The 24,846-nt window shown below is 38.6% G+C and overlaps 1 long non-coding RNA gene across 4 annotated transcripts in view; it reads right to left on the reverse strand.

The window, feature by feature from the left end:
* Window positions 1-2,806: 2,806 nt before the first annotated feature.
* Window positions 2,807-24,846, reverse strand: part of LOC134291520 (uncharacterized) — a 60,860-nt gene continuing 38,820 nt past the window's right edge. Inside the window, exon 3 of one of the 4 annotated variants that reach the window (XR_009999133.1) lies at window positions 2,807-3,677. This is a non-coding gene — a long non-coding RNA (uncharacterized LOC134291520). The remainder of the gene's footprint in view (window positions 3,678-24,846) is intronic. The other 3 variants (XR_009999132.1, XR_009999134.1, XR_009999131.1) reach the window with 3 other exon arrangements.

The raw sequence follows: 24,846 nt of genomic DNA on the forward strand, positions 1-24,846 counted from the left end.
AATACATTTTGAAATAGGTCCTTTTCAAATATCTTTCAAGGCATTCACATTCACAAGCCTATTCGGGACGGAAGAAAACGAAAACATAACCCCAAAAAGAAATGGAAACAATGTTAACAACAGTGACGATCGGGTAGGGTAGCAATATGTTAATTATGTCGATAATTCGATTGGATTTCGTAATCGTGTTTTATTGGAGCTTATACATTATTGAGGCACTTTGTTCACTGCCGACGAAAAAAACAAACAAACAAACAAACGTGTCATTGAGCGCACAAGGTTTGCTGGTTTTGGGTTAATGTCGGGTGTTCCTTTAACTATCTGGGGAGTTATAAATTTATTCCAAACGACTTGTTGGCTAGCTACCTATCGAATTTCTGTTTTGTTTTATATCCGTGCTTTGTCTAACGTTCATTAACCAATGCACACGCAGGGAATTTAATTGTCATCACTGCGTATTTAAGTAGGTGAACACTGAATAGTGAATACATCAGGATCATAATATGAGCATTGAGCATAACATGAGTAATTTAATGTTATTAAAAGATAAACCAGTATGCGTCTCCATGGCACATTGCACTATGAGGATGCTCCACTTAAGCAGGTGGCCAAAATATTTTATTGTTAATTGCAGAATGTGTACCTATTTCGTATTTCTTGAACAAAAAAACTTGTTTTACAGGTCAGAGCACGTCCATAAACTGCGTAAACTCTATGCAGTCTTCGAGGGCGTAGGGGGGAGATGAGGTCAGGAATATTTCTAACATCTTCGAATTCTATAGAATACAGGCAAATAGGGTAAAGATCTAGTCTTTGATATTCACTGGCACTTTAGTGATTTATTTATGTAATGGGTTGTATTGTAATCAAAATATCTTTCAGTATGTTTTACTACTTTTTTAATTTTCAAATAATACTCAATACAAGACTCATGAATCAGTGTTTTGTGTAGTAAATTTTCGCGATTTGTGGTAGAAGTTCATCGGAAATTCAAAAACCAACACGAAACGTGCAAATTCTTGTGTATTGTTTGATTTGTTTTTGCATTTATCTATGTTATATAGAAAAATGAAGATACAGGGGATGGCCAAAATGTTTGGGATAGGCAACTTTTTTTTCTCTCACAAAAAAGTTCAACATGCTATAACTTTTCAAAGAGTGCATCAAAAATTCTCAAATTTTGGCTGTTTGTCAACCTATTATATGTGCATCATTGGTACAAATTTGGGCTCGATTGATTAATGTTTCGCAAAGTTAGAACCGTTCGGGTAAAACAATGTTTTTTAGAAAACTTATTTTTGAGCTGTCATATCTCGGAAACCAGTTAACCGAATTGAATGAAATTTTGAACGTACACTAACAATATGTGTATGCTACACAAACTATTGAAACATAACTACTTTTAAAACATTGAAAAAAGTTATCATGGATTGACACTTTTTGGATTTTTCTCGAAAAAATATAATTTTTTTACGTCAATGTCAATAAATTTTAGTGTTGATATCCAAAGATTTTCCACTTCTGTTCTCAAGTTATCTCTAATCAGATATATTAGAGCCTATTTAGATTGAAAAAAGAACACATTTAGTAATTTTTGTGTGGTATTGTAAATTTGACTTATTTTCCTCTATATGGGTAAAAATTTCAACCCGGTATAACTTAATTCGCCGTGAGAAAATATTACACTTTATAACGTCGTATTAAGTATCAATATATTGTTGATTTGTTGATAAACGCTAAAAAAATTATTCAATTCGGTTCACTGGTTTCCGAGATATGACAGTTCAAAAATTAGTTGTCTAAATAATAGTGTTTTACCCGAACGGTTCTTACTTCGCGAAAAATTAATCAATCGAGCCCAAATTTGTACCAATGATGCACATATAATATGTCAACCTATTATAACCTATTATAACAGTCGAAATTTTAGAATTTTTGATGCACTCTATGAGAAGTTACAGTAGGGAATCGCGCCACTTGGGCGGTGGCTTCTATATTCGTCTGTTTTCCACTATAACTCAGTCAAATTTGAACCAATTGACACAACTTTTGGAATGTGGTGAGATAGGTATAGTATCTACCCGTGTACAACATTTCAAGTCAATTGGTTCAAAATTGACTGAGTTATAGTGGAAAACAGACGAATATAGAAGCCACCGCCCAAGTAGTGCGATACCCTATTTTGATTTTTTTTTTGTGGGAGAAAAAAAGTGGCCTTTCCTAAACATTTTGGCCATCCCCTGTATGTATGTACGGACGATGCGCTGAACTATGCTGAACAAAAATACAAGAACCAAACCTTTTTTTTTGTATCGTCTAAAAATAAGTTCGCACACAATTTTGTGTTATTTGTGCTGCTCGATTATGTCGATTCAAAATGACATGAATTAACATTTTTTTTAGCGAACTGTGTACCTAGATGTTCAGAGAATGTTCCAAACTGTCCCCCCCACTGGTCATTCCTGAATGTGATTTGAACATTACTATAGTTGAATAATACTTAAGACATGTTTGCATGGATGTTCTAGAAGCCAGACAGGTAAACCCACGGAAAATCTTTCCGGTTATTCATCCTTGAAAATATGACGAAATCACACTCCAAATTTTCAAGAGCACGAATCTGAAGAACCAAGCAACGATTTGCGCGAACCCAAGTAACCACGGCGCTGAAGCCTTATTGCATGCAGATATACGGTGTATGTAGAGCAATCATTACTTTACATGAACACTTAAGGTTGATTTAAAGTGGAATTGACAATTTTGCGACTGTTCTAAGATTATACCAGTATAATCTTAAATTGATTCTATAATTGCCCATTTCCACTTTAAATCAACCTTAAGTTTGCATGTAAAGTAATGATTGCTCTTAATACACCGTATATCTGCATGCAATAAGGCTTCAACGCTGTGGTTACTTGGGTCATTTGGTACTTCAGATTTGTGTTCTTGAATATTCGAGATTTGGCTTCGTCATATCTTCATTCTTCACCTTAAGATTTTCTGCCGATTTCATTACCAGGCATGTGTTTCCAAGAGATTGAGAAAAACATGGAGGCGCATGGTTGTTGATGCCTACGCTGTCCATGTTAGGCGTCATTCAAACATGACAATCATCGTTTAGAGCGGATGGGGTTTGTAAACGTGTGACACCCCCAGGGGGGATGACACTTCCTTTGCTAACTGAAAAAATCCGTACAGTGAAACGGCTTGCGGTTGAAATTACTATTCTGAGGGCCAATTTAAATACACAACGCCACTAAATTTGCGCAGACTGAGTTTCGTTTCAATTCAACAGGTTAATGTTTTCAATTCTACCATGGACCCGATTTACAATTAAAACAAGTTTCTGTTTGCAACCGGATTCGAACCAAGAACCTTGAACCGGTTGATATGGAAAGAAACAAAACTCACAGAAGAAGCGTTTGTTGGTCGATGGTCACGTTTTGCCATAGTAAATTGGAAAATATTTCCATGCTGGTCATTATAACTTCACATCAAATTACGATTATTCGGTTTTCTTGTATGTCATTGGTTTTGGTGCTTTATCGCTGCCGTCAGATCTAATCTTGGCAGATCCAAAATAGTCGGTCGCCTAAAACTGCAAATAACACATACCTGTACGCCTTTATACCATGTCTTTTCAAATCATTAATTTCCTTTGAAAGTTGTATATATACCTGTAAAGAAAAAAAGAAGCAATTATTTAGTATGACAATTTACATGCAATGTATGGTTTTTGAATTTAAATTCCTATTGGAGCTGGAGCTATCAAAAATCCACACTGAATGAATTGAAAACAACGCACAATAAAAGCATATGTGAAACTATTTGTCTTATCAAAAACAGCACAATTTAGCATTTGGTTTAAAAATGTATGAATTGTATTCAATTCAAAGCTTTTCATTACTAGTTGATCAGTTCAAACTAGTGACGGTTTGGCCAACTTCACCCGAAAATGGAAAATGTATTGAAGTGAAGGTTCACCGCGTTGCCCATAATAACGATCATCAATTTGATGGTATATTAGTCCTGTTCAACGACGTAGGTTGAACTTACTCGAAGTTGCTGCATCCCGCTCTTACCCGTTTGATGACAAACGGGTAAGTGCAAGATGCAGCAACTTCGAGCAAGTTCAACCTGCGTCGTTGAACAGGACTATTGTTTCGTTATTGTTTTCAAAAGCCTGAAAATGTAACTTGCACTTAACGAGTTTAACCCAATACTTCATACTTTTCCTAAAAAGTGCAAATGCCGACAAAAAAGGCGGAATGAACTCACCAATATTCCGGTAACAGTCCGAAACTACTTCATACTTTTCCTAAAAAGTGCAAATGTCGACAAAAAAAGGCGGAATGAAGTCACCAATATTCCGGTAACAGTCCGAAACTATCTGATGGTTGAATCAAGAATGTTTTCGATCATCTGGCAATCATTTGTCAATTGGCAATTTTGACTCATTTGTCTATAACTCAGTTCAGAAGCCTAATATTAAAATGTGATGTTCGACAAACTTGTAGATTATTGTTTTTCCTACAATTATCACCAAGGACGTCATATTCTAACTCTTATATTTACGGCGTAAAAGTGTTAGAACGCCTACTCATACTAAACGATCGGATTTTTCAATCGTTTAGTATGAGTAGGTGGTACTAGCGCTCTCACGCCGCATATATGAGATTTAGGATATGGCGTGCTTGGTGATAATTGTAGGAAAAACACTTATCTACAAGTTTGCTGAACATCTCATTTCAATATAATGCTTCTGAACTGAGTTATAGACAAATGAGTCAAATGATTGCCAGGTAATCGAAAACATCCTTGGGTTGAATTATATTACCAACGGTAAGTTCTTCTACGAAGAGCCGTGCTAATATTAAAATTTGAATTTAAAAGTGCAAAACCCCCAACAAATACAATAAAATTTGGTATATGATTACGCCCATACCTCAATAAGGATATTGAATACAAAACAATGTATGGCTATGTTAAACTTCTATGATACCAGTGTTTAAATGATTTTATGCGTTTTCAACAGATACCTTCCAATTCCAGCATCCCGATAGAAGCACCGGTCTGCAATTGAGTTCCGTAGTGAATGAAACAATCTACGTTATTGTTCAAATGCAACCATTCACCTACTCTGCTCGTTCGTAAAGATAAAATTTTAGTACCAACCTAGGTTTCGCTAGTGTTTGCAGCTAAAAAGAGCTTCTCATTATTTTACGCGCGCACCGCTCTGACCCACATCCCAAAAATTAACCGAAACGCGCCGTAATGAATGGACCCACTTCTCGTTCCCACCGTCTCTATGGTTTGATAGCTTCAGCCACTCTAACTCTATGTTGTTGGTGACTGAACTTGATTGCCCCCGGTGCTGCTCTTAGAGGTGCTGGCATGTCAAGTATTTGGAGCTCAAAGAATGAAACTATTTCGTAAAAAATAAAAAGCCATGAGTTCGGTGGAAGTTTCCCACTAATGACAGCAGATATCTGATTTCCACCCATTAAATGGCATGAAATTAGCCAAGAAGGTGGTAAGACAAAATGTGCGACAACAAGAAACGCAACCAACGACAAACGAAAACACAATGGAATTAGTACGCGATTCTTCCGCCAAGTTGTACAAGCATTGCCTTTGGCTGTCAGTCACTTTCTAATAGATGGATGAAAGATTGCAACTCAATCAATTAAGGAAGAAGCGAGATTATTTTATTCAAAATGCCAGATCTATTCAGCCAAATTGGAATTTAGAGTTAAAGTTGCGCTCTTGGGAGCGAAAATTGGTTAAGGCTTAAATGGATGCATTTCATCATTTTTGGATTTTTGATTTTTGAATAAATAATGGAGCAATATTTCCAAAATCGATCACACATGGTCACAAAACAGTCAAGGCAGCGCAATTAAGGTTTTCTAATGATTTTATTATCAGTCAAGTGTTTCCAAGGAAATTGAGAAACACATGGAGGCGCATGGTTGTTGATTGCCACTTCCGTTTTATGAACCAACTTTTGAAATCGCTTAAAATCAATAAACATGCATTTGTTTCGAGAATATTTCTACTGAAGCATAGCAAATATTGTCTTGTTGTTGTTACCACTTTGAACGCATAGCAAATGAGGATATTTATCATTGGAAACGATGAAAGTTTAAAAAATGACGTCTTACCCCACCTTGCCCTATAGAGCGACTTTGGAGGAGAAGAATGTAGCGCGGGAGGTAATGATGCTGCATAAAACCCGACAAAACGTAGAACTAAAGTTACTAAACAAACAGAATCGGAAAGTGCCGACTGCAAAAATTGGAAATGTTACGTTATGTTGCAAACTTTGCACAATTTTCTGAGACATCCAGCAATTAGGGCACAAAGTTATGCACGAATACGGATTCCCGGATAAACTGATACGATTGATCAAGGCGACGCTGGATCGAGTGATGTGCGTAGTTCGAGTATCAGGGACACTCTGGAGTCCCTTCGAATCTCGCAGAGGGTTACGGCAAGGTGATGGTCTTTCGTGCTTGCTGTTCAACATTGCGTTAGAAGGTGTAATAAGGAGAGCGGGGATAAACACGAGTGGGACGATTTTCACGAAGAATTCGTGTACTTGGGCTCACTGGTGATCGCCGACAACGACACCAGCAGAGAAATTCAGGTGGGTCGATCAGGTGGAGGACGATCTACGGACCCTATGCAGAGTGCGGAACTGGAGACAAACAGCCATGGACCGAGTGGAATGGAGACGGCTACTATGTACAGCAGAGGTCACCCGGCCTTAGCCTGATCGGTAAGGTAAGTAAGAGCACCAAGTTGTGCTGGATCCCAGCAAAACATTGCTGAAAATTCAGCAAATGGTTTTTGCTTTGCTGTCAGCGTTTGGTGTGTACGACTGCAGACTCCATGTAATATATTGCGGTACGATTCTGAATATCCCGAAGCTATGAAATTGTCTGTGATTATATTCTATGAGCTCCAGTAAGTATAATATTTATTTATTTATCTATTGATATTCATGTAACGTAAGGTTAACCCTTTTTAAAATGTTACAAAGTGATGGAATTCATTTTATGACAATCTATGCCTTAATTAATCTATGTTCCTGAACCCGATTCCTTTGACTCTATTATTGCACACGTTCTAGTTCTTCAAGAAGACCCTTTCTGAAAACGGATATAGAAGATGATGACTCGAGGTTAGGGGATAAACGATTCCAATAATGAATGAATACCTCTCACAAACAAGAATTGACCATAGTATGCAGATGAATGATGGGGAATTATCAGGCTCGTTCTCGTATTCCTTATAAACTGAAGCTTATTGTAAAAATAGTATGGTGTTTTATTTTTAATAATTGTAAAAATTTGCAAACATGATCTATAACTATAAAATTTTGAAAACTGGCAATCTAGTAAAGCATCTTGCAAATGGGAAACGTGAGAGTACCTTGAAAGATTGAAAACATATCTAACACAGGCATTAAGTGCCACTCGGAGTCTATTAAGAGAAGAAGCTGATGCATTACTATACACAAAATCTCCGTAGATAAAATGTGGCAGAATTAAAGACTTAAATAAATTGATTTTCATGGAGCTGTCAAGGTGTCTGGTAACCAAATTTAGCTTTTTTAGAGTACCATAAATTTTTCCACACTGTGAGTTTACAAAAGCATCCCATTGTAAACTCGAAGTGAATAAAACTCCTACATTTTCCAATTTATCAAAAAACTCAACTCTTTCCCCATCAAAGAAAATCAACGGTATTTGAGGTGGGTTCTTGAGCTTGGTAATAAGAATAGCCTTGGTTTTCGCCGGATTTACAGCTAAAAGATGTCTTTGCGACCATCTCAGCAATTTCTAGCCATATCATTCGTATCAACATCACCAGAGGTACACAGGTATATTTGCACATCATCAGCAAACATATGAATAGAACAAAACTCTAAATTTGCAGGTAAGTCATTAATGAACAAAGAGAACAAAAGTGGCACAGACCCTTGAGGTATGCCAGACTTGATAGATCTAAATTCAGATAGGACTCCATTATGCAACACCGCTTGTTGACGATCGCTTAAATATGATTCAATTAGTTTTACAGAAGGCAAAGAAAAATTATTTTTTTTCAATAACTTCTTCACTAGTTTGGAGTGTGAAACCCGATCGAAGGCTTCAGCAAAATCTATATGCAGCAGGATAGCTATCCCTTTACGGTCAATTGCACAAGCAATGTCATCATGAACTTTGATCAACGCGGTGTTTGTACTATGCCTACAACGGAATCCTGACTGATCTCATACTGTACAAGAGTAATGTCAAATCCAAGAGATTGCTATGGAGGCGATAGTTTGTAAAGTGCAGTCTCGAAAAATGACGTTCACAAATTGAGATTAAGAAAAAAATAATAACAATAATAAAAAGCCGAAACTCATGGTGACGAACAATACAAATTTGATGGAAGAATATGTAAATGATACATACACAAAATAGACGCAAACTACCATCTTAAAAGACGGAGCTAACGGAACAATGAGAATTAGAACGACATACAAAAACAAACAACAAGGAACAAACTCACCGGATGATCACATTCAGCTGACTCTTCGTGGTCATCACTGACTGCGGGACCAACACGTCCAACTAGTTGATAGGAATGCCGTCGAACGAAGCACTAATATAAAAATTGTAAAAGTGACCAAAACCAATCGCTCGCAACTATGACACCCTTGCCATGCTGCTGCTGGCATCGCAGGTGAATAAAAAAAAAAACACTTTTTCCCTTCAACCAGGGATTGGCGGCATGCGCCGTGCGTGCGGTGTGAAGAAAGCGTGTGCTTCACACAATCTCAAGTGCTTATCTCCCGTTTTATCGAGAGACAGAGACGTATGAGTGAGAGCTTTCGTAATTGTGAGAGAGACAAATCGCAGCACTAGCTTTACGGCGCAGGGAGTAATGCACGGTGCTTGGGACTGTGCTAGTCAACAAACAGACAAAAATACCTAATGAATTAATTAGAGAGTTTGTGTTTTCGGCAAAGTTCTTAAGCTTGTCAATGATTGACAAGTGTTGGGTCGTTTGATTCGATTTTTTTTTCAATCATGCGAAGTGTCAAGCAAAGTGCAAAGCACGGAGACAAGTACAGAGAGAGTGCTTACGACATGTCGCGACAGAGTGTGACAGACAGGAGACCTCAAGCGCACGGCAAAGTAAGCGGGCAACACATAACCGATTGCATGTACTCGTCTCCTTCTGGTTTGTTGTGCTGTCTCGTAGCAGCGTGTGCGGCACGCAAAGAGTTTTGAGTCGCACCCTATCCCTGTCTCCAACTAGGGTAGCGAACCACTTGGGCAGCGGCCGGTATTTTGGGCACTCTTCGCTATAACTCAGTCAATTCCAAACCAATCGACTTGAAATTTTGTACTCGGCTAGACACTATACGTATCTCATCGCGTTCCTAAAATTGTGTCAATTGGTTCAGAATTGGCTGAGTTATAGCAGAAAAGTGCCCAAAATAGGACCCCTGTCGAGATGGTTCCATTTCCCTACCACAACCGACCGACGACGCACGATCCGAACTCAATGCATACTGGATGCCATGCTGGCGCTGGCATCGCATCCCAACCCAAAAACACCTTTTCCCTTCAACTACCACAACTACCATAACCCACCGACAACGCACGACCCGAACCCAAGGCAGACTCTATCGTTACACTCGTAGACCTTAGGATCTAAACTCAAGAATAGTTTGGATGACCTGGGATATTCCGACTGATCTGATACTGTCTATTGAACATTCAGAAGACTTATTGGACACAATATATTACAAATCGTAGCTTTGTATAATGAAAGAAGTTACTGTTACACCAGTACCGCTTTAAGATCTAAACTCATGAACAGTTTGGATGACCTAGGATATCCCTAGGACTTATCTGATACTGCATATTAACTTTTCAGAAGGCTTACTGGACATGATAGATTACAAATTGTAGCTTTGTATAATGAAATAAGTTACCGTTAAACCCCCATCCTTAGGGTCTGAACTCAAGAACAGTTTGGATGACCTAGGATATCCCGATTGATCTAATACTGTCTATTGAATTTTCAGAAGACTTACTGGACATGACAGATTACGAATTGTAGCATTGTGTATTGTAAGAAGTTACCGTTACACTCGTAGACTTTAGGATCTAAATTCAAGAACAGTTTGGATGACCTGGGATATCCCGACTGATCTGATACTGTCTATTAAACTTTTAGAAGACTTAATAGACATGGTAGATTACAAATCGTAGCTTTGTGTAGTGAAAGAAGTTACCGTTACACCCGTAACCTTAGGATCTGAACTCAAGAACAGTTTGGATGGCCTAGGATTTCCCGACTGATCTGATACTATCAATTGAACTTTCAGAAGAGTTATTGGACATGATAGATTAAAAATCGTAGATTTTTATAATGAAAGAAATTACCGTTACACCAGTACCGCTTCAAGATCTAAACTCAAGAGCAATTTGGATGACCTAGGATATCCCGACTGATCTGATAATGTCTATTGAACTTTCAGAAGACTCATTGGACATGGTAGATTACAAATCGTAGCTTTGTATAGTGAAAGAAGTTACCGTTACACCCGCAACCTTAGGATCTGAACCCAAGAACAGTTTGGATTTCAAAAGACTTACTGGACATGATAGATTACAATTCCTAGCTTTGTATAGTGAAAGAAGTTACCGTTACACCCACTAAAAAATATTACCGCGCACTGAAACGGCAGAAATTAGCAATAGCCAATATCTCAAACAAATATTGAAGGAAACTATTTAAGTCTTTGATACCAGAGAGATACTCCTTCTTTTTATCATCTGCATAAAAAACTATTGAAAAAAAAATCCATAGAATTTCCAGAAATTCAACAAAAACCTGATTTTTTATGGCTTCGCCCATATAAAGTGTTAGGCGATTTTGATCGAGTTTATTGCTAATATCTGATTTTTAATTGTGATATTAGCTGGCTAAAATATTCTCATTATAAGTGCAATTTTGTACTAATAAATAATACTAAAATGCTTCATATTAGCCCTTTTCTGTGGGCTTCGTGGCCGTGCGGTTAGCGGTGTCAGTCGTTTAGGCGTATTGTGAGTGCCACGGAGTGAGGGCTCGTATCCCGCTCCAGTCAGAGGAAACTTTTCGTCAAACGAAAAATCCTTCATTGGTCCGCTGGGTGTTCCGTGTTGTCCGTTGCCTAATGTTAGTGATTGTTCAGTCTGTGCAACCTCTGGTTGAAGACGGTGTAGTGTCTTTCTAAAGCTGAAATTTTTCCATGCGTTATTATTGAGTTTTTTCTGCGTTGCCAGACTTTTTCTTCATCTTTTTCATGGCTCTACGTCCCCACTGCGACTTGCCCTACCTCGCTTCAACTTAGTGTTCTCTGAGCACTTCCACAGTTATTAATTGAAAGGCTTTCTTTGCCTGCCATTGCTTGAGTTTGTGTATTGTGAGGCAAGTACAATGATACACTATGCCCAGGGAGTCGAGAAAATTTTCCCTACCGGAACGGTAATTGAACCCGCCGTTTCCGGATTGGCAATCCATAGCCTTAACCACTAGGCTAACTGGAGACGTTGCCAGACCAAACGCGTGATACCGTATCTTTGGTAGATGGTATAATCACCGACGAACCGACGTGACAGCTAGAACAAAGAAATTCAAATTTGTTGTCCTCGACGCCATGATGAAAAATAGCCGAACACTACCGCCACCTCTATAATGATTCGCGTTGATTTGATAGCTTGACCCCAAACCTACGTGTGTGCATATATTGTGTGTTTAGAACTAAATTGATTTCCGAAAATACTTCATTGACTTCCGCTGCCTTTCCTATGCGTTAAACGTAACGTCAGAAGTAGTGCGCTGTACAGTAAATCTGGTTTTCTATACAGCGCACTACTTCCGACGTAATGTTAAACACATAGGAAAGACAGCGGAAGTCAATGAAGTTTTTTTCGGAAACCAATTTAGTGCTAACGCCACAATAGGATAAGGTTCGAGTCTGCGCGGAATTGATAGAAGCATTCGCTCGCTTCGCTGGTCGACCGTTAAATTTAGGGGGGACACTTTTGAAACACCCCTGCAGGGCTGGTAGCAAGAACTGATGGTCAAAATAGTTATTTTAGTGACCAAAATCTTTGAAATAGTGACCAAATAGTGACTTTTAGATAGCAAAAAAGTGGCTAAATAGTGACTTTTGTCACAAAAATATGCAGTGAGGAAACATTGTAGAAACAAATTTGATTCAGAAATACCTGGAGTACCGCATAATGAAAATGTTCAAGAAAAACTTTCATCTTCCATTCCTAAAATTGTACAAAGCTGCATGTATCTACAATTTTATAGAATATATTGTGCAGAACTAGATGAGCATGGCATGAAAATTCTGTCAAGAAAATATAAATAAATTAAGAAAATCTTGGAGAACTTGTTGGATGTTTTCTGTCATGAATTTCACCTTGATGGAAACTTAGATAGACAAATGCTTAAAAATGTGCAAATGAATTTGAATAAGAATTTTTCAAATATGATTTCTTGAATATTTTTGCAAAAATTCTCCCAAAATAAAAAAAAAATGAATAACAGAAAGTAATTAAGTAATTTTGATGAAATACTTGAAATGTTTCTCTACGTACCCCCTTGGAAATTTTCAGAAGAATTACAAGAAGAAAACAACGGTTTTTTTTAATAGCCTATGAAAATGTAATAGAACTCTTAATTTCTTCAAAATGTCCCATATTTACTAATTTTTGAATTGTCTCATAGTTTCTGGTTAGATTTTCATAATATGTAGTTACAGGCATTCTGGGAGAAGTTGTTAATTTTATTTGGGGACTTCAAATAATGACCAAGCCACTAAATAGCGACATGATATTAGGCCTGCACTCTCACCGACGCACCATGGGGCGGCCCCATACAAAATATGTTAGCGTTAGTTTATAAAACTCTCCAAACTTTTTGGAACTCATTCCTCCAATATATATAAAAGTTGTTCTATACACACGTACAGTGATTGGATTCCATTGATGTTGTTTTTGAGGGCATATGTTTTAAAGATATCAATAACAGTTTTACTACTTTTAGTTCTACATATGATCTGGATCGTCCCAAAACTCCATGAAATGTAGGTGCAGTTGTAGATCCGAATGACTCTTCTATACGCCCCAGACCAATGACCCTTCTAACAAGTAAATGGAGTATTATATTGAACTGTATACATGGTACAGATCATACAATATCTCCATGGAATATAAGCCTTTGTGTCCAGTCCGCAAAACAATCAGTGCTTGTGCAGGTCTGTGAAGGTCCGTAATGTCCGTAATGTAATAATGTCCGCGAAGGAATTTAGAGGTCCGCAAAGCGCTGTAATGGTCTTTAAAGATTACTCAAGGCCGTGCATGGTTCGCTCTCATTATTTGAGGTGTTATAAACATTTAAATACACAATTTTAACACAACAATTTCAACACTATGAAATTACAAGGGCATTGCTTACTTTTGGGCGTTTATATGTATATGAAGATGGCTGTTCCAGTTTACAAAATAGATTGCAATTTGTAAAAACACGCTTCCCTAAGAAATCTAGTACCAGATTTAGATTCTGCAATGATTGATCTATCGAGAAAAGCGGTCATGACGACCAAATGTTTCCTCAGAGGTATTTAATGGCTAATATGGTAATTTTATATTGGAATATTTCAATCATCGCCGACAACTTGATTGAAATTGCAGGATAGGAGCAAGTAGTTGCCAATTTTCTTTCAATGTCTCCCATGGATCCTAAAGTAAGACATAAAAGTAGTTGCGAAGCGATTTTTTTTTGCATGGAACGGTTTGTATAGGGAAAATTTGACTTGTTTGATGTGGCATCATTTGATGGTTTAACATTTTTGAATATTTTTCAATCCGTATTTTATCAATTTCCCAAAAAAGTTGAAAAAAGTGACTTTTTAGGTGAAAATAGTGACTTTAGTGACCTGACCTTGAAAAAAGAGACTTTTTAGTGACCGACCCAAAAAAAGTGACTAAGTCACTAAAAAGTGACTTGCTACCAGCCCTGCCCCTGGCACGTCGGTTCGTCGGTGGTATAATCACCTACAAACCCATACTTCATGTATATTGCACAATACACCTTGTACAGTTCTATGATGTTGAACCCGCAATCCTTACGTTCATTGATATGTATACAGGCGCTTTCGATGCGGTTTAGAGATTTGCAGTACCACGAACCGGGTTTCTAATAGTAACTACTTGTTGATCACTAGGACTCCGGCATTTCGTCTATAATAGTTCGTATTGTTGAACTTTGTCTGCATTCCACAGCTTGACATCAACTATCTAGATTTCCTCAGAATCAACGCAGACACAAGTCTATTTAGTACAAAACAGGCTGACAGACTTATTCAACGGACAGGGCACGTCTACAAGAAATGCAGTCAAATTGTTGACCTCGTGAATGACATTATCTTTGAATTTCGAGTAGGATATCCTTCTCAATCATGTTCAACAATATCGGTCTCATAGTTCTATTACGTTTTTCTAATTGATTGATGTGGCGTTTCCAACAGGTGAATATCATCCATCTTTAACCGTCATGTGACACTACGAGTGTCCTGTTCTCGTTAATTGTATTATTATTGATTGAGCCAGAACATAACGCAGCGTAAAGTCATGTTATTCGACTCTTTCTCAGGAATCAACAAAACGTTCGCGTAGCAGCAATCTACTACCACCTACCGGGGGAATGGTGTTCAGCCAGATTGTTCTACTGATAAAGTGAACCACCACCGCGGTCTTATCTAGTGCGAACTAAGTGATAAGTGTTTAGTTACAACCCCAGTGCTCGCACTCACTACTTGACTTTCATTATCAGCCGCTGGAGTTGTTGGCCATTTACTGGGCCGTCCAGTCGGTGGTGATATCATAAAATATTACCGAAAGATAAGTTCTCAAAATGGATGTCCCACTCTGAGGTGACGCAATTGCGGAACAAATCATCAATGCGTAATTGGCCGTCGTTGTTCCACACATTAGTTAAACAAATAGTATAGCTCGATTTCGATTGCCTACTAGACAAGTCAATATTTTCCCATTTTATGTAGCTACATTTCAGAATTTCATGCTGTTCAATAAGTTTCAAAGGTCTAATGGCAACCGATCTTCCTTTTATTGTCTTTATTAACGAGATTTTCAGCCCATGGCCAGGGCTGGTTCATCTCGGTATGCGATCTTCCTTATTAAGCTTAAGGTATGAATTCCCGAGGCGAACCAGCCTAGGGCTGAAAGCCTCGTAAATAAAGCTAATAATAATAAATAAGGTATGAATTCAACTACAGTGACCGCACAGAAAAAGATCCATCATATAGTTATAACCTGTGGTAACCATTTCAAATCAGAACTATTATGCGTGACAAGAAAAATTATCGCGCAAAGTTATGAGCAATTTTGTACATATTTTGCGCAATAATTTACGGCGAAACGCGCAATACATGCAAAATGATAGAATACACCTTTCAATGCATGCACTTCATCCATTTTACATTGTTTCAGTAATCTCTGTTAAGAATGTTTGGATTTGGGAAGTACCGTAATCCGGGGTCAAATTGATCTCTTTGAAACAACTTTTGCAGATAACATGAGTGCCTGTTCAAATATTGCCAAAAGAATATCTGTAAAACCAGTACCCTGTGGATCTCCATGGAAGCATGTGACAGAATTTTGTTCAACAAATTAAAACTTTAAGTTAAATAACTCCAAATATCAAAATATTGGAAAAGCCACTTTGGGGCGAAATTGATCAGTTTATAATTAAGCATCGGTTGAAAAGGAAAATTTCCTTCTCCGCTTAATTTTGCTTTTCTAAAACCGAATAACGCGTCTAAAATCTTACAACTAGTGCATTTAATACTTTAAAATGCAAAATTAAATTTTGAAATTTCCCTATTAACGCCTAAAGGTAGGCAATTTCACATGAAATAAATGATTTTTATTAAAATAAATTACGATTTCCTCATAAAATGAACTTTTTATAACTATTTCATGCTCTGATTAGCTGCATAACATCCCAACCAAGGCTCCACAAAAATGTTCAAACAGAGAATTTACGGGAAGTCTTATTAGCAATTGATTGTTTAGTAGCAATGATTTCAGCTAAATGAAAATACATTGCAAATTCCTTGAAAAAAATAGGCAAAACTAGCTTTTTTCTTAAAAATTAAAAGTCTACACTCATCTCTAGACATCTACGAATCAGATGACGTAAAAAGTTTAAGATCATTACGACGCTTAAGAGTTCCTAGTATGAAATTACAATGTAGTACCCGAGTGATCAATTTCACCCCGCTGATCAATTTGACCCCGGTTTACGGTACTGTACTTTCTGGTAACATTGGGAAAGTTGCGTACAAATTGGGTATGTCAAAAATATCGATTCACTTAGCAATCAAACTTGAAAATATTTTGTATCTCGTCTTATATCTCGTACTTGATAGCAAACAGTGACTTGTTATTAAAGCTAATGTACAAATTCAAAGCACATGTCGTACGGTGACACTTTTTTAATCTATAGCGAAAGTTTAGAACAACCATTTGACAAGGTGTAAAACTGGGAATTCAGCCTCGGGCTGAAAATCTTTTTCATTATGCTTATAATAATAAAACTGGGAGTGACAATCCTGTACCAAGTCATATCTTTAACTGACCTACATTTTTCTGGTTGATTCTTAAGGTGATACGAGACACCGTGTTAATTTTCTTATCTTCCCTCTCTTTCTAACAATTTTCCTCACATTTTTTTTTATTTTTTTTTAATTTTTTTTTTGAGTGACCCTCCGCTCTCCCCCACATCAAAAGACTCATTGTTGAGCCCCCTGGTAGTGGACACTCAAGCCCCAGCCGTAGGCAACACAACAAATCAAACAAAAGCAAAAACTAATGGCTGGGACAAACAAGCAAGGAAAACAGAATATGTATAATATAAACAAAACAAATCTATAAAATGCTTCTAGTGGATTGATTATCCTTTTAAAGAAGCACACAAGATTAACAAAAAATAAGAAGAATTAAATCAATCTAATAACAATAGAAACGTAATTGTTCGCAGGTGGTTGACATATATTTACCAGAATTCAAATGAAATACGATCCGATATGACTAAATTACTAGCTGTGATATGTGGTTTTTAAGGTGGCGTTTAAGATTAGTTTTAAAGGAAATGGAATTACTTATCTGTTGAATATTACGTGGTAAAGAGTTGAATTTGGTTGGACCTATAAACCAACCTATCATTTTGAAGATAGTAATCTCGATTTCTATCGCACAGAAGAGGCTGAAAATCAATCAGTATATGCACTGCAAGTGAGCAGAGAGTGGATAACTGATACTTCAACTTTTTGTTCAGATAAAGCCTCATATTCTGCCAATTCTGTTAAAAAAAGCTGATGATGTTCAACAATGCCTTATTGTATTCCTACGAAACTGAAAGTACATTTTAATCCTACAAATGATCGAGAAATGCCAATATACGCAACTGTCTACACCTCAAAAAGGCAAAGTTTAACATCAATTTGCATTGATATGCTTAACGGTGCGTTAAACGTGCTCTCTCCATAAAAATAACAAGAAGCATATTGAATGTACTCGCTGACAGTGTAGGTGGTATGAATCGAACATACTGAAAGAGATATATCTCCCGTTCATGTATTCCCCTCACTTGCTGACTGACGGACGGTTTGCTTTTGTTCAAGGTCCGCATGAATAAACATGAACGAATTGTTTGCCTTATTTACAACATTACCTCACACCTTCACAGTGGGAAAATGCTGTTGATTTTAGGAGCATACTGCAGAGGTGCATGGTGCTGTTTACTTTCCGCAGACACGTACCGCGGCCCATATTACGTGAGCCATCGACGTCTCAGCGGTTAGATAGGGTTAACGATGTTAATGAACTTTTCACGCAGCGCGGTCTAATCTGAGACCTAACACTTGCTCAGTTACTTCCTGCTTGTGCACTTGAGGGAATGTTGAATCTATTTAACTGCTTCATAAGTTGAAGAATCGTACGTAGTTTGAGTTACGAAGCAAGTCATACAATGGATGGTGTTCTGAATGTTGTTGACGACATCGGTCGTACTGCCCCGAGTAGGGATCAATCCTACTCCGACTACGAATTTCTAAGCGGTGAAAGTTCTTCCAAAGCCAATGCTAGTACCAAGATCTAGGAACAAATGGGCGGACGGAAGTCCTTCAAAACCGATACTTTTATGCCGATACGTTAGGTGGCGATATTGGTCCAGAAATTTCAGGAGGAGGTTGTATTAAACTTTATAACTAGTGAGTGAGTAGGTTGTAACTAATAGCGGGTCGACTACAGCTACCGTTGTAGACTTTGTAACCTCAACCTCAGGGTCGGCACGCTTATCCTAGCTATTCACGGATTCTGGGAAACACTTGAGTTACCTTCACTCTCCTGTTTAGCTTTAGTGCACTATTTTCTCACCTTTCCCTAGCCATCTACCTTCTTCACTCTCCCACATTCTTAAGTTAGTCTGACCATCTTTCTTCGGGTCCCTTTCTCCTGATGCCATCATCCATCGATCCTCTCCTTCCTCGTCCTTCTCCTTATTCCATGTCGGTTGCGACCTTTGTCGCCCATATGACCACTGGAGAATGGGCCTCAGGTTGGTCCTCAGCCTGGTGTAGCAAATGGCCGGATCCTTATCTGCCCAAGTCTACGCCGGATGTCGCCCCGGCGGGAGGTGACCCATTTTGGGGTTAGGGTTCATCTATTTGGCTGAGGTAAGACCACGGTTTATGATAAAGCCTCGGGGATCTGTGTCCTTGTAATCCACTATACACACAGTATAGACAGACACACATTAGAGCACTAGACACTATACAATGGCCTTCATTCGTGTCGATTACTTGGGCAAATGGCCGTTTTTTTTTGGTGATGGTAGCTGCTATTTGTGGTTGCGTCCTTTACGGATGACCAGCAAACACATAGAATGGAAATAAACAACATAAACACTCTCCCGAATTTTAAATAAACAAACAGACGAAAACTGCACTAGACTGCGACAAAAACTCACAAACCTGTTGAGGGGGTACTACGAACCGTTACAAGGTACTGAGTAACCTATATACAGTCCGGATTCGCTGGTTGGGTCACAACTCCGTCCCGATTAGCGAATCGTATTCGTTTGTTGGAGCAACTGATGCAAATGCTCTAGACAAACGCAACTGACGAGAGATACGTCACGAAACACTCGCATACTTACACAAACGTTCTGTATATAGGAAATGCGGTGCGACGGAGGTCAGACGTCAGAATTGTTTTGACATCGATTTTGACATTGACAGTGCTTTTTAGTTAGGGTTTAGGGTTTAGTTTTAGGGGCCCATATAGCCGAGGCGGTAAACGCACGGGTATTCAGCATGACCATGCTGAGGGTGACGGGTTCGATTCCCGGTCGGTCCAGGATCTTTTCGTAAAGGAAATTTCCTTGACTTCCTTGGGCATAGAGTATCTTCGTGCCTGCCACACGATATACACATGCAAAATGGTCATTGGCAGAGGAAGCTCTCAGTTAAAAACTGTGGAAGTGCTCATTGAACACTAAGCTGAGAAGCAGGCTTTGTCCCAGTGAGGACGTTACGCCAACAAGAAGAGGAGAGGAGTGCTTTTTAGTTGGGGTTTGCCCCAACCAGTGAGCATTCAACTATCGAGACAGCCCATCTAACGAGCGCTCAACGAACGAATCGGCACTGTACTCAGATAGCCTATCACCAAAAGCTTTCCGTTGTCTACCGACGTTACCGACCGTTGTACCGACGACCAATTCGGTGTATATTTAGGCACCTTAAACCAACGTTACCTGAATAGAATTTGAACGGGTTCGGAGCAGTTGGAGAACTTATGATTAGAGATACTTAATGTTGGTTTACGGGATGGAAGCTGCGAGGGGAGTTCAGGGAGGTTAAGGGGGTATTCAAGGTTCAGGGTAGGGGAGTGTTACGGAAATTTAAGGGCCCCAAAAAACTTCCTTGAAAATAAGTCATTGGATCGACATGCACAACTAGAGACCTCTCGGAGTACTCACATAGGCTGACTGTCCAAGAATATCGGAAATACTCCCTGGAATATCTGGCTTCGAATTTTTAGTTGTGATCTATTGAAGCATTATGAAAAACATTAAAGCTAATTTATACGATGATAGAAATCCCCTTTTCGAACTTTTGAAAGCCTGGAAACCCCTAAAATCGCAGGAAATCCCTCTGATTATTGTAAATGCCCTGAAACGCATTGAAATGCCTCTAAAACCGCCTGAATCACCCCTGAAGCTCACCTGAAACCCAGTGAAGTAGCCCTTAAACCCCAGGAACCCCCTGGGTCTCCAGTTAGCCTAGTGGTTAAGGGTATGGATCACCAATCCGGAGACGTCGGGTTCGATTCCCGTTCCAGTCGGGAAAATTTTCTCGACTCCCTGGGCATAGTGTATCATTGTATTTGCCTCACAATATACAAATTTATGCAATGGCAGGCAAAGAAAGCCTTTCAATTAATAACTGTTTTTTTTTTTTTATAGAATGAGAAAATCTGCAACAGATACCCAAGAGGTGGTTCCTCGGGTGATGTGGGGATCGACCCACTAAAAACTCATTCTCTCTCTTCCTTACCTTCGCGGTACGCCCGTTAGGGATGACTTCGAGAATGGGGGGACCGTACATGAGTACACTCTAATAGTAAGCGTTCCACCAGCTACCGCCTTAAGTTGTTCACTCTCCCCTGGAGGCTCGGGTTCTGGCTAGTACTTAGACTACCCGTTGAACTCAAGCTCCTGGATGGGGAAGGGGGGCCAACTCAACTAGCTGTTGTTCGGCTCGCCATTTACTCTGTAGTTCAAGTACGATTCGAGAAACCGTGGAAGTAACGGAGTCCCACTTGTCCGCCCCCATACACATCCTTTCAACAATGTTGTCAGGCGTGATATCTCTACCGCATACCTCCTGCATACTCGAATTAATAACTGTGGAAGTGCCCAAAAAACACTAAGCTGAAGCGAGGCAGGACAAGTCCTAGTGGAGACGTAAAGCCATAAAGAAAAAGAAGAAGAACCTCCTCTGAAAAACCCAGAAATTCCTTGAAACGCCCTAAAACGTCTGGAAGCATCTCTGAAACCCCATGAAACCGCCCTGATGCTCACCAGAAAGCTTATGAAGCCCCTTCCAAAATCCCCTTAACCTTTTGAAGCCGGTATTTTTCCAAGCGTTTTATAGAATTTTTTTCTACGTTTTCTACTCAACACTATAGAAAGGGTAGAATATGGTGCAGAATATTTTTTCTGGATATCCTAGGTCATCCTAACTATTCTTGAGTATGGATCCTAAAGTCTGCGGGTGTAACGGTCATCTCTTTCATTATACAAAGCTACGATTTATGTTCTAAACATCATGTCCAGTAAATCTTCTGAAAGTTCAATAGACAGTATCTGATCAGTCAGGATATCCAAACTGTTTTTGAATTTAGATCCTAAAGTCTACGAGTGTAACAGTAACTTCTTTAATTATACAGAGCTACGATTTGTAATCTATGATGTCCAGTAAGTCTTCTGAAAGTTCAAAAGACAGAATCAGATCAGTCGGGATATCCTAGGTTATCCAAACTATTCTTGAGTTTAGATCCTAAGGCCTACGGGTGTAGCAGTAATTTCTTTCATTATACAATCTACCATGTTCAGTAAGCCTATCATGTCCAGCAAATCATCTTAATTTTCAGTGGTCATCATCAGATCACCTGGGGTCATCCAAATTATTGTGATGTTTAAAATCTAGCATCTACAGCAATTGAAGTTTCTGTTTCGGCTATATAGAGTTATGTTGTATAATCTTTTATACTTACTGAAGCTCACAGAATACAATCAGAGACTATGGCATAGCTTTTCGGGATATTCAGAATCGTACACACTGCCCTGCAATATATTACATGGAGTCCACAGCCAGGAACAGAACAATGCCTTCTAGTCTTTAAAGAGTATCAGCAATTATGGTTCATTAAAGTATCATTATTTAGTGTATCAGGCTAGCATTGCAAATGTAGATATGAAGTTGTGTAGTCCATGAAAGATTGGATGACCTAAATTGTTACAAAACTATCATGAAGTGACTCTTGAGAGTTAAGAGATTCATGGACCCTATTTGGTTGTGTAACGTTACTATCTCCAGTTAGCCTAGTGGTTAAGGCTATGGATCGCCAATCCGGAGACGATGGGTTCGATTCCCGTTCCGGTCGGGAAAATTTTCTCGATTCCCTGGGCATAGTGTATCATTGTACTTGCCACACAATGTACAAATTCATGCAATGGCAGGCAAAGAAAACCCTTCAAATAATAACTCTGAAAGTGCTCTAAGAACACTAAGTTGAAGTGAGGCAGGCCAAGTTCCAATGCGAACGTCGAGCCAGAAAGAAGAAGAAGAAGAAGAACGTTACTATCTGTAACGAAATCACCTCATATTACAGTAGTTGTTTTTATCTAAGGTCTATAACAGTAAGGAGGGCACATAATATCTCAAAAATATATATAACAACGCTTATTGCTCCTCGAACTACTTTGCTAAAAACAGTGGATTATGAAACACTACTTAACGTAATGCCAAAAGATATCATCACAAGTGGAGACCTGAAACTGTGGTCTGAGAAGTATTTTGGTTGATCTGGAATATCTCAAAACTATCTTGGGATGACTCGTGAAATGCCAGGTGGATTACAGCTCACAGTTGGATGTGTAATGTTACAGTTCATTGTGAGAATAACTACTGTTACTGGCAAGAGCTGAACTTCAGGACAGTTTGGACGACCCTTAACGTCCCCAAGGATTCATAATAATATATAGTAGACTTCAGGTTGGTTCAGTAACCGCGGTTCAATATGCATCGTTACTCTGTATAGCAGAATTTTCTACTGTTACGAGTGTAGACCTGAAGTTCTGAAATCCAAGGTAGTTTGGCTGACCTGGAATATCCTTATAGTGTCTCTAAATGACATTTGAGATTTCAGGAACTTTACGAATCCCAGCAGACTATGCAATGTTATTATTTATGGCGGAAACACATAAAATTGTAGATTTGAAGGACTTCATTATAGAACAGTTTGGACCTGAGACGAGACCGGACAACTGGCTTCTTATTATTCTTCTTCTCTTCCAATATGTTTGCTGTTTATTTTCATTTCGCTTCGTTCGTCGCTCGGGCCAGTGTTGCCAAAAAAATTGTTTCGCTTTCTGTTTCACATTTTTTACGTTAAATATCATTTTATAATTTTTAGGCAACGTGAGAGATAGGACCGATAGTACATAAATACGGAGATCCCATGAATGTCCTCACGTTTTTGGGGTGACAGAGGCGCTTTGGATGCGATTGAATGCAGAATGCAATGCGATTGAAAACTGATTCCGCAAACTGATATATAGAGCTATGTTTCAATTCATTGTACGACCTCGCTATGAACGAATTTCTAGATTGAGATATAATAAGTCCACAAATTACGTAACGCTCTAGGGTGAGGGTGTCAAAAATTGTCGTTTTAGCGTTACGCAATAAATAAATGTAGCCTAAGGTCGAAAGTAAAATGATCGATTTTCTCCTCTTCAAATTGAAGTGACAAGATGCGGGTTTGATAATGCTTCAAACTCAATCATCATTTATTATTTTTTTGTGAAAATAGCTTGAATTAAAAATCTGAAATTATACGGCATATTCAAAGGCAATACAAATTATTCACTTTCTTTAATATTATCTAATGCAAATTTACTACGGCTCACAATATCACACGGCTTTTCATTCAATAAAATTTATCTTACGCTGCATAGTCGATCATTCCGCTATACTACCAACGGCGGAAGCTCATCCTCGTGACTCACACAAAAAAGGGCCCACTAAGAACGGACGAGAGGATCTTTCGGAAATCTGATGCTTTGTACTGCTATGGAAACAGCCAAACACCTTGCACTTCATGATAGGTATTCATGATAATATGCGTTCGACGCAAACCGACTCGATTGGAACAAATAAAAAAAAAACAAACAAACGTGAACGAAATAAAACGCACGGCGTCTGATCAGCTGACGCCAAACCTACGGCAGATCAGTATTTTCAATTGATTTTGACAACACTGCCCACACGCGCTCGGGTGCGATCGGGTGGTGGTTTCAATTCTGTGCTTTTTTTTAATGGCATAAAATCAACCAATCAGCAGCTGGTCCGTTTTGGCCCCATATCGAGCTACGGTATTGACCGGTCTCGTTTCAGGTTTGGACGACCCTGGATGTTCCAAAGGTTTACAACAACATCAAATAGACTTCAGATTGGTCCAGTAACCGCGGTTTATTGTGCAACGTTACTCAGTATATCAGATATGACTACTGTTACGAATGTAGACCTGAAGTTTTGAACTCCAAGGTAGTTTGGCTGACCTGAAATATCCCTATAATGTCTATAAATGACATTATAGATTTCATGAGCTTCGCGGATCCCATCAGATTATGAAATGCTATTATTTATGGCGAAAACACATAAAAGTATTCTTGTAGATTTAAAAAACTTTACTACAGGACAGTTTGGAACACCTAGAACATCCTAGAATATAAAACACATTTTAAATTGTTGACGAAGATTAAATGATTACATATGAATGTTACCCATATCCAAATTCATCTTTCAGAACAAGTGGAATGTCAATTATTCCTTTTCTCCAAACTTCATGGTGTGCAGGATGTTCTAGGTTGTCAGTAAAGTCTCGAATACAAATATTCCCATTT

This window comes from Aedes albopictus, chromosome 3, assembly GCF_035046485.1.
Source record: "Aedes albopictus strain Foshan chromosome 3, AalbF5, whole genome shotgun sequence".
Classification (NCBI taxonomy): domain Eukaryota; kingdom Metazoa; phylum Arthropoda; class Insecta; order Diptera; family Culicidae; genus Aedes; species Aedes albopictus.